Source organism: Nomascus leucogenys, chromosome 18 (genome assembly GCF_006542625.1).
Source record: "Nomascus leucogenys isolate Asia chromosome 18, Asia_NLE_v1, whole genome shotgun sequence".
Classification (NCBI taxonomy): Eukaryota; Metazoa; Chordata; class Mammalia; order Primates; family Hylobatidae; genus Nomascus; species Nomascus leucogenys.
Window position 1 is genome coordinate 49,723,884 of NC_044398.1, and position 15,979 is coordinate 49,739,862.

The 15,979-nt window shown below is 47.5% G+C and overlaps 1 pseudogene; it reads left to right on the top strand.

The window, feature by feature from the left end:
• The first annotated feature begins 588 nt into the window (after positions 1-588).
• LOC100590469 lies at positions 589-1,186 on the top strand (annotated as a pseudogene).
• Positions 1,187-15,979: the final 14,793 nt, after the last annotated feature.

Sequence of the window (15,979 nt, forward strand, 5' to 3'; positions counted from 1 at the left end):
CTCCACCTCCTGGGTTCAAGTGATTCTCCTCCCTCTGTCTACGGAGTAGCTGGGATTACAGGCGCCCACCACCACGCCCAGCTAATTTTTTTTTTTTTTTTTTAAGTAGAGACAGGGTTTCATCATGTTGGCCAGGCTGGTCTACAACTCCTGGCTTCCAGTGATCCACCCACCTCGGCATCCCAAAGTGCTGAGATTACAGGCATGAGCCACAATGCCTGGCCTATTTTGTCATTTCTTATTTTCATTTATTTGGTTCTTTTTATCTGGCAGTGTTGTAGGAGTTATTAAGAAGTTATTGGCTGGGTGTGGTGGCTCACAGCCTATAATCCCTGCTCTTTGGGAGGCCAAGGCGGGTGGATCACCGGAGGTCAGGAGTTCCAGACCAGCCTGACCAACAAGGTGAAACCCCATCTCTACTGGAAAATACAAAATTAGCTGGGCATGGTGGCAGGTGCCTTTCGTCACAGCTATTCAGGAGGCTGAGACAGCAGAATTGCTTGAACCCGAGAGGTGGAGTTTGCAGTGAGCCGAGATCGTGCCACTGCACTCCAGCGTTGGTGATGGAGCCAAACAGACACCGCCGCTGAGGAAAACCTTGTACTATTAGCCATGGCCAACCCCACCGTGTTCTTTGATGTTGCCGTCGGCGGGGAGCCCTTGGGCCGCGTCTCCTTCGAGCTGTTTGCAGACAATTTCCCAAAGACAGCAGAAAATTTTCGTGCTCTGAGCACTGGAGAGAAAGGATTTGGTTATAAGGGTTCCTGCTTTCACAGAATTATTCCAGGGTTTATGTGTCAGGGTTGTGACTTCACACACCATAATGGCACTGGTGGCAAGTCCATCTATGGGGAGAAATTTGAAGATGAGAACGTCATCCTAAAGCATGTAGGTCCTGGCATCTTGTCCATGGCAAATGCTGGACCCAACACAAATGGTTCCCAGTTTTTCATCTGCATTGCCAAGACTGAGTGATTGGATGGCAAGCATGTGGTCTTCGGCAAAGTCAAAGAAGGCATGAATATTGTGGAGGCCATGGAGCGCTTTGGGTCCAGGAATGGCAAGACCAGCAAGAAGATCACCATTGCTGACTGTGGACAACTCGAATAAGTTTGACTTGTGTTTTATGTTAACCACCAGACCATTCCTTCTGTAGCTCAGGAGAGCACCCCTCCACCCCATTTGCTCACAATATCCTAGAATCTTTGTGCTCTCGCTGCAGTTCCCTTTGGGTTCCATGTTTTCCTTGTTCCCTCCCATGCCTAGCTGGACTGCAGAGTTAAGTTTATGATTATGAAATAAAAACTAAATAACAACAAAAAAAGAAAAGAAATTATTTTGGGCAGATAGAGACAAAAAGGGGTCCTTTGGAAGTTTTCGTTTTTTAAAGCATCTCTGGAAAAGTTTCTTGTAAAGCCCTAGCTCTTAGAGCCAGGCTGGCAACCTTTGATATGCAAATGATGGCCATTAGAAACTGGGTCCACCCAAACATGGCCATTCCTGCAGCCTTCTTGCCCTTGCCCCACATGTTCCGGGCAACATGGCTGCCCCCACATATCCCCACATGTGTAGAACATCATGGCACCCTGTATTTGCACGTTAAAAGGCTAGGGTGGGAGAGCCAGCTTTTTCACGGGCTACATGAATGACATGCCTGGACAAACCAATTCCCTGAGCCCTATGCAAATCAGACACTGCCTCCTCCAGCCTCTGTGTATATACCTGGCTGGTATCCATGGCAGGTGGGGTTTCCTTTTTTGGCTTTGGAGCCCCCCCTCCCTCTGTCTCTGTATGGGGGAGCGTCTTCCTTCTGTCTTCTCCCTTCCTTCTTGCCTATTAAACTCTCTGGTCACTAAAACTACTCCACGTGTGTCCCTGCCATTTTTTCTTATTCGACTTGAGACGAAGAACCTGGTGTTCCTTCACTCATCGGAGCTGTATCAGCAGCTCCACCTAACTTAAATCTCAGAGCTAAAAATGTTGCTTTAAACATTTTTTTAAAGAACAGGTTTATAGAAATTAGTGGTCTCAAAACTGGAGTAGGGACTTAATTTTTGTCAAGTTAGGGCTGTAGGAGAAACCAGGAAAAGCATTATTGTTCTCTCTACAGCTAAGACAGAGATTTAGGGGGGTATGTTGAGGCACACCACTTCCCTAAATTTAGTAACTTGCTAGAGAGCTCCAAGAGTCAATAGGAAGTTATACTCATGGCTCAGATTTATTACAGCCAATGATACAGAGTAAAAGCAAGCAGGAAATAGACATGCAATGGAGGAGTCCAGAGAGGTCTCGCACAGGCTTTGGATGTCCTTCCTTGTCCGAGACCACAGGAGTGCTTTCTTTTTCTGGCAGCAAACTACAGGAACGTGTGTGGAATATCTCTATCCAGGGAAACCCACTGGAGTATCAGGGTGCAAGGTTTACAGGGAAAGGATGGTCACATACGCATATTCTCTTAGCAACCAGCCATGGCAACCAAAATTGAGAACCCAACACAGAATCTAGGTGCCCATCCTCAATCTTGATTTTTCTTTTTTTTTTTTTTTTTTTTTTTTGGGACAGAGTCTCACTCCGTCACCTAGGCTAAAGTGCAGTGGTGTGATCTCGGCTCACTGCAACCTCTGCCTCCTGGGTTCAAGTGATTCTCCTGCCTCAGCCTCCTGAGTAGCTGAGATTACAGGCGCATGACACCACACCTGGCTAATTTTTGTATTTTTCTTAGTAGAGATGGGGTTTCACCACTTTGGCCAGGCTGGTCTCTATCCCTGACCTCAAGTGACCCTCCAGCCTCAGCCTCAGCCTCCCAAAGTGCTGGGATTACAGGTGGGAATCGCCACGCCCAGCCACTCATTTCTGATGTTTGTGTGAAGAAATCTGACCATCTGATCTGGCACAGTCCATTGCTCCTGGTGTGCATGAGAAAATCACCAATCACTAACCATCACAAAGAACATTCCAAGGGCCACATTCCCAGAGGTTGGCCAATGGTCAACCATGGTACCCTGACACATGCAAGGAGTAGGCTACCAGATCTGCTTGTTAACTCTTTCCTCCCAGGAGGGCACTAGTAACTCCAACTCGTGGCACCAGAAAGTCAGGAGCTGAAAATGTACAACTATGACCCAGGTTGCTCAATTAGGTTCTCCTATAAAATTGACTGTCCATCAACTATCAACAGAAATACTAATTCATCAGTAATTTAAATTCATTAACTGATATGACATTCCGAACAAAATTAAAAGAAGGAAATATATTTATGCACAAGTCAAGTATCATCCTCATCCGAGAGGAAATATAAGTGAAAGGCATTTGAAAATGATAAGCATTAGGTAAGTGTGACCCCTGTTAATGCCCCACAGGACTGGCAAAGAGGCTCAGGCCTTCCCTGTGAAGAATCCAGCCTGCTTAATGGATGATCTCAGAGGCAGATAAGTGCACTTCATGGTCAGAAGCTTCAGACCCCTGTCCCCTCTTCCCTGTTCCCTGAGCCTGAGCAAGACAGCTGTGGAGTTTTGTCTTGATTACTTTTTTTTTTGAGATGGAGTCTCGCTCTGTCACCCAGGCTGGAGTGCAGTGGTGCGATCTTGGCTCACTGCAACCTCCACCTCCGAAGTTCAAGTGATTCTTGTGCCTCAGCCTCCCGAGTAGCTGGGATTACAGGCACCCGCCACCACGCCCGGCTAATTTTTTGTATTTTTAGTGGAGATGGCGTTTCACCATGTTGGCCAGGCTGGTCTCAAACTCCTGATTTCAAGTGGTCTGTCTGCTTTAGCCTCCCAAAGTGCTGGTATTACAGGCGTGAGCCACCATGCCCAGCTTCTTGATAACTCTCTTTAGCTGAAAGTCACTCATTCCTTGACCCACTCGCATTTCCAGCGGATGCTCAAACTAGGTGCCTTTTCTCAAAGAGAACTGCATTTACTTTTCCAAAGAGACTTTTTTTTTTGAAAATTTCCCCCTAAATTCATTCTTTCTGTAGGCTTCTTTGTCCAAATCAGAAACAGAAATTGCATTACCCTCTGCCACCCAATACTATGTTTAGCCACCTTAGATGTTTAGGTATTTGAGATGATCTAATCCAGTTTTCTCATTTCCAGGTACAAACTTTTATTTTTATTTTAGACCTGGGGTCTTGGTCTGTCTCCAGATTGGACTGCAGGGGTGCAATTCTAGCTCACTGCAGCCTCAAGCTCCTGGGTTCAGGTGATCCTCCCCGTCAGCCTCCTGTACCTAGGACTACAGGAGTGCACCACCATTCCAGCTATTTTTATTTTATTTTATTTTTTTCTTTTTTTATAGTCTCTAATTGAAGTTATTTATTTATTTATTTAGCTTTTGACAGCTCTGTTACCCAGGCTGGAGTGCAATGGTGCGATCTCGGCTCACTGCAACCTCTGACTCCTGGATTCAAGCAATTCTTCTGCCTTAGCCTCCCAAGTAGCTGGAATTACAGGTACACACCACCACATCCAGCTAATTTTTGTATTTTTAGGAGTGGCAGGGTTTCTCCATGTTGGCCATACTGATCTCGAACTCCTGACCTCAGGTGATCTGCCAGCCTCAGCCTCCCAAAGTGCTGGGATTGGTGGATCACTGTGCCCTGCCTCTAATTGAAGTTAAAATGTATTTTTTTTCTTTATTTTTTGTAGAGGCAAGGTCTCTCTATGTTGTCCAGGCTGGTCTCAAACTCCTGGCCTCAAGCAATCCTCCCACCTTTGCCTCCCAACGTTAGGATTACAGGCATGAGCCACTGCACCCAGCCTTCAGATACAGATTGAAACCTGAGGCCACCTCACCTATCCAAGGTCCCACAACTTACGGGTGAAACCTGCCTCTTGTCCTGAAACCTCGTGTACTACCTCCCACCGCACACAGCACAGTGCGGTGTGGGGCCTCTCGTCGAACAGCTGACCTAGGACCACCAACCTGGTGTCATAACAGGGTTCTACAATGTCTTCATTATTTATTGATGCATTTGAAATGCTTAGGCGGGATATTGTAATGGACCCGGCAAATGGTAGCTTGGCAGCCACGATCATAAATTCACTTGACTAAAATTTTGCAGCACAATTTTTTTTTTCTTTAAAGAAAAGGGGCCAGGCATGGTGGCTCATGCCTGTAATCCCAGCACTTTGGGAGGCCGAGGTGGGCAGATCACCTGAGGTCAGGAGTTTGAGACCAGCCAACACGTTGAAACCCTGTCTCTACTAAAAATACATAAATCAGCCAGGCGTTGTGGTGGGCGCCTGTAATTCCAGCTATTTGGGAAGCTGAGGCAGGAGAATCACTTGAACCTGGGAGGCAGAGGTTGCGGTGAGCTGAGATCACACCATTGCACTCCAGCCTGGGCAACAAGAGCAAAACTATGTCTCAAAAAAAAAAAAAAGGAAACCCCATCTCTACTAAAAATACAAAAATTAGCCGGGTGCAGTGGTGCACGCCTGTACTCCCAGCTACTCGGGAGGCTGAGGCAGGAGAATTGCTTGAACCCGGGAGGTGGAGGTTGCAGTGAGCCAAGATCGTACCATTGCACTCCAACCTGGGCAACAGAGCGAGACTTCGTCTCAAAATAAATAAATAAATAAATAGTATTTGAGAAGGACAAATGAAGGAGAGAAGAAGGGAGAAAAACCCAGGAATTAAAGTCAATTAATTTAACATCAGTAACTGAAAAAAAATGAGAGATCCATCCTATAATCACCTTCATGGAACATCAGGAAATGAACAAGGCAGCACGTTCCCTCTTAGATAATAAATAATGTTAAATTCACCAGAGTTGTTCTGACAAGATTACAAATTTACTGCATGGAATAATGTGCTGGACATTCTATTTCTGTACATGGTGAGTCTAATGAGAAACAAATGCAGTTCTCATATTCTTCTTCCTTTTTTTTTTTTTTGAGTCAGAGTCTCGCTCTGTCGCCAGGTTGGAGTGCAGTGGCGCGATCTCGGCTCACTGCAACCTCTGCCCTCCGGGTTCAAGTGATTCTCCTGCCTCAGCCTCCCAAGTAGCTGGGATTACAGGCATGCGCCACCAAGCCCAGCTAAATTTTTTTTGTATTTTTAGTAGAGACGGGGTTTCACCATGTTGGCCACTATGGCCTCAATCTCTTGACCTCATGATCAGCCCGCCTCGGCCTCCCAAAGTGCTGAGATTACAGGCATGAGCCACCGTGCCTGGCCTCTTCTTTTTTTGACATATGATCTCTGTCACCCAGGAAAGAGGGCAGTGGTATCATGGCTTACTGCAGCCTCGATCTCCCAGGCTCAAGCGATTCTCCCTCCTTACTCCTGAGAAGCTGGGACTACAGGCACATGCCACCACACCTGGCAAATTTTTTAGTAGAGTTAGGGTCTCATTATGTTGCCCAGGCTGGTCTTGAACTCCTGGGTTCAAGCGATCCTCCCACTTGGACACCTCGCAGTGTTGGAGTTACAGGCATGAGCCACCAGCCGCGGCCCAATTCTTTCCTTATCTGGATTTCAGCCAGGTACTTCCACCCAATCCTACACAGAGATTGTATTCAGAATCCCAACAGAACCAGATGGCCGTTCAGCCCAGTGTTGCATTAGTAAGTAGCAAGAATGAGGACAGCTCAGTTCTGAGTTGGGTCCCATAAACACCCTGTCCACAGCCTCAGAGGTGTGGTGGGAGAAGCAATTTCTTTTGTGTTTCTTTCGTGTCTCGTCCCCAGATCTGTGGGGCTGTCGGGCAGTTGCTGTGTCTGCGGAGATGAAGTTTCCCGAGGGCATCTCCCCACCCACCCGGGGCAGCAGCTGGGGTCCTCCTCCTGCAGAAGCCCGACAGGTGGCTGCGAATCACCCCACACTCTGATGGTCTCACTCGTGATAGAGGGGAGCGCCACTTGAACACTGAGAGAGAGCCACATAATGCTGAGCTTAACATGCTGTTTAGAACCAGGGCATTACATTTGTTCTGTTTTCCAAGTCTCCTGGGTAAAAAGAAAATAATCAAGAAATACACTTTTAGGTTTCTTTTTTCTGGAAACTATATAATTGTGGATCCTAACTTTTTCCACGGTTTTCCTCTTGTCATTTCAAAATAAAAAGTCTCCCCTTGGTTGGGCATGGTGACTCACGCCTGTAATCCTAGCACTTTGGGAGGTCGAGGTGAGTGGATCACTTGAGGTCAGGAGTTAGAGACCAGCCTGGTCAACTTGGTGAAACCCCGTCTCTACTAGAAATACAAAAATTAGCTGGGTGTGGCAGTGCACACCTGTAATCCCAGCTACTTGGGAGGATGAGGCAGGAGAATTGCTTGAACCTGGGAGGTGGAGGCTGCAGTGAGCCGGGATAGCGCCACTGCACTCTAGCCTGGGCAACAGTGAGACTCCATCTCAAAAAAATAAAAACTTAAAAAAAAAACCTCTCCCCTCAGTTCCCCAATTTTTTTTCCCAAACCATGTGATTTCAATGGAGCCAGAAATAAAATTTGAACGTGTTTAATAACCTGCCTGCTTTCCCTGTTTCTCTCCCCTCTCCTCACACCCTGTAACCAAGTCCAAACCTAGACTCTACCACACGACAGCCAGTAAATCAGGAGACAAGGTGCTGGGGCAAGGGAGGCGACTTTTATTTAGAGAGCCAGCAAATCATGAAGATGGCGGACTGCTGTCCTAACACTGTAACTCATCATGAGTTAATACAAACTTCGGGCCTCTGTTATGTTAGGGAAAGGCGAAGATGAAGGGGGTTGAGACCGAGAGATGACTGATGACCACAGCTATCTAGGCACCAGCAAGGACCCGAGGAGGTTGGGAACCTTCTCTGTCTTGGTCATGTGACAATGTTCCTATAAATCTTTTTTTTTTTCTTTTGAGACACATTCTCACTCTGTCGCCCAGGCTAGAGTGCAGTGGCACAATCACTGCAACCTCCACCTCCCGGGTTCAAGCAATTCTTCTGCCTCAGCCTTCCGAGTAGCTGGGATTACAGGTGTGCACCACCATCCCAGCTAATTTTTGTATTTTTAGTAGAGACAGGGTTTCGCCATGTTGGCCAGGCTGGTCTTGAACTCCTGACCTCATGATCCGCCCACCTTGGCCTCCCAAAGTGTTGGGATTACAGGCGTGAGCCACCATGCCCGGCCTATAAATCTTTAACATAACATTGTGATTTGTGTGTACTCCCTTCTTATATCCTTGGGAATTAGTTTCGGGAAGGGACTATTATCATCCTCATTTTAAAGTTAAATTAGGCCAGGCGCAGTAGCTCACACCTATAATCCCAGCACTTTGAGAGGTCAAGGCGGGTGGATCACTTAAGGTCAGGAGGTCAAGACTAGCCTGGGCAACATGGCAAAACTCCGTCTCTACTAATAATACAAAAATTAGCCAGGCATGGTAGCACACACCTGTAGTCCCAGCTACTCTGCAGGCTGAGGCAGTTGGCTTGCTTGAGCCTGGGAGGCAGAGATTGCAGTGAGCAGAGATCTTGCCACTGCACTCCAGCCTGGGCAACAGAGCAAGACCCTGTCTCAAAAAAAAAACAAAAACAAAACAAAACAAACTATAAACTAAATTCCTCCCATAGTTAGCTTGGCCTAGGATCCTTTGTGCAGATATAAGTAAAAGCAGTTAACAGATACCATGGAGGTGGGAGTGGTTAGGAGCCAAATGGAGCTGTCTTGTTCCCGGAATCAAGCAAGGTCCGGCTGTGTTTTCTCAAGACCCAATAACGAGAAACAGAAAAACTAGAAAAGAAGGGAATTTATTGCTGTAACCAGATACAGGGAGAGGGCCGGAGATAATTCCACCAGACCAACTTAAAGTGTTACAATTTCCTTTTTTAAAAAATTTATTTTAGACCACACCTTACAATTTTCTTAGTGCTTATATTGGCTGGGGTTATGTGCCTACACGCAGTATAACATTTGCCTAAGGCTATTGATAACTAATTTTGTTTCAACTAGAAGGTCAGAGGCAAAAAAAAAAAATACTTGCTCAGTCCAATTAAAAGGGCCCCAGGACCTTCAAGGCCTGTCTACTGTGGTACCGGAGTAATTATTTCTAGCTTATCTCCTTTACAGCTTGGTCCGGAGAGCTGCCTTACACTCTCCAGTGAATCTATTCAAACAGCTGCCTCTGTTATTTTGACTCGTCTCAGATTTTGTAGACCTGAGAAGGGTTTTGGCACTAGGAATGTAAGACTGTCTCTATTATTTTGGCTTGCTGCCAGTTAGGGAGAAGCCCATTCAAGGCTCCGACTGACCATATGTTTCATTTCTAGCTTTGATGTCTGGGCACTGATTTCCCTAGGTTTAACTATTTGCTCCATGTTAAGGCGGCACTGTGGAAATCTGCCTGTGTAACTGGAGTGGTATGCAGGCCTGTCTGCGTGACTGTCATGCAGGCCTGTCTGTGTGATTGCCAGGGAGGATTGGCCTGCCACAGTCATGCTAGGCCTCCTTTTTACTGCTACAACCTTGGCGCATCTTCGTATTTTTTCCCCATGCGGGAAGAAACTGTCTCTACAGATCAGCCCAGCAAGTTTCCATGACACCAGATCTGGGCCAAGCTGGTGTGCTCCCTCCTCCCCCTGAAATGTGCCCAAACACCAGGCCCTTAAATTCCCTTTTCCTTCAAAGAGCCTCTCTAGCCTGTAGCCAACTCTGACAGAGCTCCACTCATGCCACCCACCCACCCACCCACATCTACGCACACACCAACACTGGCTGTCACAGAAAGCTCTGCTACAATAGAGCTTCTCTGAGGGCCATTCCTCAGAGTTAACCCCCAAGGGACACCCTCAGTGCATGAAGCGGGGGTGAAGGGGTTGATGAATAAATACACCACCTTACTTACCCCTTTCAGGGACAATTCTGGGGCTTTTTCCGCAGACTCACACGTGTTCCCAGCAGGACTGAACCCTTCTTGCCCATAGCAGTAATTTGCTCGGTCACAAGCCCAAATGTCAGAGGCATGTGAACCAGAGCAACTCCATCTGGAATAGGGGCTGGGTAAAATGAGGCTGAGACCCAGTGGGCTGCATCCCCAGATGGTTATGGCATTCTAAGTCACAGGATGAGATAGGAGGTCTGAACAAGGTCATAAAGACCTTGCCAATGAAACGGGTTGCAGTAAGAAGCTGGCTAAACCCCACGAAAACCAAGATGGTGACGAGAGTGACTTCTGGTCGTTCTCAGTGCTACGCTCCCACCAGCGCCATGACAGTTTGCCATGGGAACATCAGGAAGTTACCCTATATGGCCTAAAAAGGGGAGGCATGAATAATCCACCCCTTGTTTAGCATTTAGTCAAGAAATAACCATAAAAATGGGCAACCAGCAGCCCTCGGGGCTGCTCTGTCTATGGAGTAGCCATTCTTTTATTCCTTTACTTTCTTAATAAACTTGCTTTCACTTTAGGACTCGCCCTGAATTATTTCTTGTGCGACATCCAAGAACTGTCTCTTGGGGTATGGATCGGGACCCCTTTCCTGTAGCACAAAGACAATAATTGCACCCAGATTCTCATCTCAGAGTCTGTTTTGGTGGAAATGCAAACTAAAATAAACTTCTTCCTTTTTTTTTTTTTTTTTGAGACAGAGTTTCGCTCTTGTTGCCCAGGCTGGAGTGCAATGGAGTGATCTCGGCTCATCGCAACCTCCGCCTCCCAGGTTCAAGTGATTCTCCTGCCTCCGCATCCCGAGTAGCTGCGATGACAGGCATGTGCCACCACGCCCTGTTCTCTCGAAGGTGGCCTCCTTCTTTATTTTAGAGACAGGGTCTTGCTCTGTCACCCAGGCTGGAGTGCAGGGACATGATCATAGCTCATTGCAGCCTCAAATTCCTGGACTTCAGCTATCTTCCCACCTCTGCTTTCCAAGTAGGTGGGACTACAGGTGCATGCCACCACACCAGCTAATTTTTTTTCAGTATTTTTATTTCTTGTTTATTTTTCTTTTTTTATAGACATGAGGTCTCACTATGTGTTGCCTGGGCTGGTCTCAATCTCCTGGGCTCAGGTGATCCTCCCACCTTGGCCTTCCAAAGTGTTGGGATTAGAGGCATAAGCCACTGCCGCCAGCCTCTGGCTAATTTTTAAAAAATATTTATGTAGAAATGGGGTCTTGCTATGTTGACCAGACTGGTTTTGAACTCCTGGGCTCAAGCGATCCTCCTGCCTCATACTCCCAAAGCGCTAGGATTACAGGCGTGAGCCACTGCACCTGGCCTCCAAATTCCGTAATAAGTCCTTACCTAGTTCTCTTCTTGTCTCCCTCCAAGGGTGTTCCCCTGAGTCTGTGGTTGGCCCTTCTTGCCATTGTCTTCTGAACAGTGTCCTCTGCAGTCTCATCCATTTTGATTTCAACCATCATCTTTCTTTTTTTTTTTTTTTTTTTTTTTGAGACAGAGTCTCACTTTGCCACACAGGCTGGAGCGCAGTGGCATGATTTCAGGTCACTACAACCTCCGCCTCCTGGATTCAAGCGATTCTCTGGCCTCGCCTCCTGAGTAGCTGGGATTACAGGTATGTGCCACCATGCCTGGCTAATTTTTTTTTATTTTTAGTAGAGACAGGGTTTTACCATGTTGGCCAGGCTGGTCTCAAACTCCTGACCTCAGGCAATCTGCCCGCCTCAGCCTCCCAAAGTGCTGAGATTACAGGCTCGAGCCACCGTGCCCGGCCTCAAGGCAATTCCCAATTCTGAGCCTCTAAGGCCAACCTCGGTTTGCAACTTCAGCCATGCATCTGTGTTTTCCTGCAGGAACCATACACCTCTGTGCTTGTGGTGTTCCTAAAAACCCTGTGGGAAGAGCAGGGGCAGGCAGGGCTCACCATGGTGGAACTGGGACCCACATTTCAGCCACTCTCCCACTCCATGCTGGGTGAAGCATTGAGTAGCTACAGTTAATTACAGAAGCCTGGTCTTGGCTTTACCCTCTTCACTGGGGATACCATGGAGCCTGACTTGGGGACTCCTACTCTGGGGACAGTAGCAGGGAGTGGGTGGGACTTGAACCTCCCGAGTTACCTCCACCCGAATCTGAGTTGCTCCCCAGAACCAGGCCGTGGTTCCTGCTTGGAGAGTGTTTGTTTTTGTTTGTTTGTTTGTTTTGTTTTTGTTTTTTTTTTTCAGACGGAGTCTCGCTCTGTCACCAGGCTGGAGTGCAGTGGTGCGATCTCGGCTCACTGCAACCTCCGACTCCCTGGTTCAAGCGATTCTCCTGCCTCAGCCTCCCGAGTAGCTGGGATTACAGGCACGTGCCGCTAAGCCCAGCTAATTTTTGTACTTTTAGTAGAGACGTGGTTTCTCCATGTTGGCCAGGATGATCTCAATCTCCTGACCTTGTAATCCACCTGCCTCAGCCTCCCAGAGTGTTGGGGTTACAGGCGTGAGCCACCGTGCCCGGCAGGAGAGCTTTTCATTAGATCCCTAGCCAGGGTTTAAAACTGATCTGAGCCGGGCGTGGTGGCTCACGCTTGTAATCCCAGCACTTTGGGAGGCCGAGGCGGGCGGATCACGAGGTCAGGAGATCGAGACCATGGTGAAACCCCGTCTCTACTACAAATACAAAACAATTAGCCGGGCATGGTGGCGAGCGCCTGTAGTCCCAGCTACTCGGAGAGGCTGAGGCAGGAGAATGGCATGAACCCGGGAGGCGGAGCTTTTAGTGAGCCGAGACTGCGCCACTGCACTCCAGCCTGGGCCACAGAGCGAGACTCCGCCTCAAAAAAAAAAAATAAAAATAAAAAAAATAAATAAAAAATAAAACTGATCTGAGCGCATTGCTTTCTTCTTCTATTAAATTTTTTTAAATTATTTTTTGAGGTGGAGTCTCGCTCTGTCACCCTGGCTGGAATGCAGTAGCGCAATCTCAGCCTGCTACAACCTCTGCCTCCTGATTCTTGTGCTTCAGTCTCCTGAGTAGCTGGGACCAGAGGCGCGTGCCACCATGCCCAGCTAATTGTATTTTTAGCAGAGACAGGGTTTCAACATGTTGACCAGGCTGGTCTTGAACCCCTGACGTCAAGTGATCCATCCCCCTCGGCCTCCCAAAGTGCTGGGATTACAGGTGTGAGGCAGTGCACCTGGCCCCTCTTCCATGTTTTAACACCTTCAAAGAGAAGCTCCTTCTCCTATGAATCCACTTTTATGCAGGCACCAGGTTCAATACCTCAAAATCAATCCACTCCTGGCTTTCCTTGCTGCCCATATGCAATGGTTGCCGAGACCCTATTGGTCCTGAAATGGTTCTCTCATATTTTCCTTCCCTCTCTATTGCTGGCAGAGCCACGTCAGTTCTGGCAGGCAGCTGGACTATGACAGTGACCTCCCACTGGGCCCACCCAGCTCCAGTTTCTCCCTTCCCCTCTGTTCTACCCAGTGAGACTCAACTGCTGTCACTTGATAAAACCTTCAATGGCTCCCTATTACCTACAGAATAAGGCACAAATTCTGCTGCTTGGTTTTCAGCCTCTTCATGACCGAGGCCCAACTATCTATTTTTTTCCTTAACTAATAACTTTTTTTTTTTTTTTTTGAAGTGAAATTTACGGAGTGGCTCATGCCTATAATCCCAGCACTTTGGGAGGCTGATGTGGGCAGATCACTTGAGATCAGGAGTTCAAGACCAGCCTGGCCAACATGATGAAACCCCTTCGCTACTAAGAACACAAAAATTAGCCAGGTGTGATGGTGCACACTTGTGATCCCAGCTACTTGGGAGGCTGAGGCAGCAGAATTGCTTGAACCTGGGAGACAAAGGTTGTAGTGAGCCAGGATTGCAGCACTGCACTCCAGCCTGGGTAACAGAGCGAGACTCTGTCTCAAAAAAACAAAATAAATTTACATAGTATTAACCACTTTTATTTATTTTGAATGACCAATTCAGCCACATTTAGTGCACTCAAAATATTGTGCAACCGCCGGGCACAGTGGCTTACGCTTGTAATCCCAGCACTTTGGGAGGCCGAGGCAGGCGAATCACGAGGTCAGGAGATCGAGACCACGGTGAAACCCCATCTCTACTAAAAATACAAAAAATTAGCCGGGCGTGGTGGCGGGCGCCTGTAGTACCAGCTACTTGGAGAGGCTGCGGCAGGAGAATGGCGTGAACCCGGGAGGCGGAGCTTGCAGTGAGCCGAGATTGTGCCACTGCACTCCAGCCTGGGCGACAGAGCAAGACTCCGTCTCAAAAAAAAAAAAAAAAAAAAAATTGTGCAACCCCACCAGCTCTCTCAAGTTTCAAGATTTTTTCCTTTACCCTTAAAAGGAAGCCCTATACCCACTAAGTAATCACTCCCCATTTCTCTGTCCACCCACCTCTTAGTAACCTCTAATCCACTTTCTGTCTTGATGGATTTGCCTGACCTGGATGTTTCATATAAATGGAATCATACAATATGTGGCCTTTTGTAACAGGCTTCTTTCAAGTAGCTTAATGTTTTCAAGGTTCATTCATATTGTAGCATGTGTCAGTACTTTGTTCCTTTTTATGGCTGAATACTACTCCCTTAAGAGTTGGCTGGGGCCAGGCGCAGTGGCTTAAGCCTGTAATCCCAGCACTTTGGGAGGCTGAGGCGGGCAGATCACAAGGTCAGAAGATCGAGACCATCCTGGCTAACATGGTGAAACCCCGTCTCTACTAAAAATACAAAAAATTAGCCAGGCGTGGTGGCAGGCACCTGTAGTCCCAGCTACTCGGGAGGCTGAGGCAGGAGAATGGCATGAACCTGGGAGGCGGACCTTGCAGTGAGCCACGATGGCGCCACTGCCCTCCAGCCTGGGCGACAGAGCAAGACTCCGTCTCAGAAAAAAAAAAAAAAAAAAAAAGAGTTGGCTGGGCACCGTGGCTTACATCTGTAATCCCAGCACTTTGGGAGGCCGAGGCAGGTGGATCATGAGGTCAGGAGTTTGAGACTAGCCTGACCAACATGGTGAAACCCTGTCTCTACCAAAAATACAACAACAACAAAAAAATTAGCTGGGCATGGTGGCGTGCACCTGTAGTCCCAGCTCCTCAGGAGGCTGAGGCAGGAGAATCGCTTGAACCCAGGGGGCAAAGGTTGCAGAGAGCTGAGATCGCACCATTGCACTCCAGCCTGGGCTACAGAGCGAGCCTGTGTCTCAAAAAAAAAAAAAAAAAAGAAAAAAGAAAGTTGGCTGGGCGCCATAGCTCACACCTGTAACCCCAGCACTTTGAGAGGCCGAGGTGGGTGGATCACTTGAGGTCAGGAGTTCGAGATCAGTCTGGCCAACACAAGAAAACCCCATCTCTACTAAAAATACAAAATTTAGCTGGGTGCAGTGGTGGGTGCCTGTAATCGCAGCTGCTCAGGAGATTGAGACAGGAGAATAGCTTGAACCCGGGAGGCGGAAGTTGCTGTGAGCCGAGATCACGCCACTGCCCTCCAGCTTGGGTGACAGAGCAAAACTCTGTCTCCAAAAAAAAAAAAAGTATACCACATTTTGTTTATCCATTCATCAATGGATGGGTATTTAGGTTGTTTCCACATGGTGGATCATGCCTGTAATCCCAGCACTTTAAAGGTGAGGCCTAGAGAGGCAGATCACTTGATCTCAGGCTCAACATCGCAAAACCCTGTCTATACTAAAAATACAAAAAATCAGCCAGGTATGGTGGTGCACTTTCGTAATCCCAGCTACTCTGGAGGCTGAGGCAGGAAAATTGCTTGAGCGCCGGTGGTGGAGATTGCAGTGAGCGAAGATTGCGTCACTGTACTCTAGCCTGGGTGACGCGAGTGAAACCCTGTCTCAAAAAAAATTAAAAATTTAAACAAATAAATAATGCTGCTATAAACACTTGTGTATAAATTTCTGTGTGGACACAAGTTTTCATTTCTCTTGGGTGTATACTTAGGAGGGGAATTGCTTGGTCACATGGAAACTCTATGTTTAACTTTCTGAGAAACTGCCAGACTGTTTTCCACAGTGGCTGCACCCTTTATACATTTGCACCAGCAATGCTGAAGGGTTCCAGTTTCTCTATACC